Raw genomic sequence first — 307 nt, 5'->3', positions numbered from 1 at the left:
CAGCAACGCGAAAGGTATTTGCTGCTGCTGCTGCTGCAGCAGCAGCAGCAGCAGGAAGAGGAATCCGGGGGCCCCCAGATACAACCACAGGAGGAGGAGGCGGCTCCCCTACTGGCTCCCCTGCAAGCCCGAGGCCCCCCCGCATGCGCTGGCCGCAGGGTTCAGCGGGAGACGGCTGTTGGTGTCGTATGAGCAATGGGGGGCCCCCCGGGGGCCCCTCTCGTCGTTCTGGTGGGGCCCCTGCGGAGAGCACGGAGCTGCGCTCTGTCTGTGCTTCAAAAGAAGTGGTTTGAAGCATCTTCTCGTT

This window comes from Eimeria mitis, genomic scaffold, assembly GCF_000499745.2.
Source record: "Eimeria mitis Houghton genomic scaffold, Emh_scaff1253, whole genome shotgun sequence".
In the NCBI taxonomy this organism is placed as follows: domain Eukaryota; phylum Apicomplexa; class Conoidasida; order Eucoccidiorida; family Eimeriidae; genus Eimeria; species Eimeria mitis.
This window is presented reverse-complemented; position numbering follows the sequence as displayed.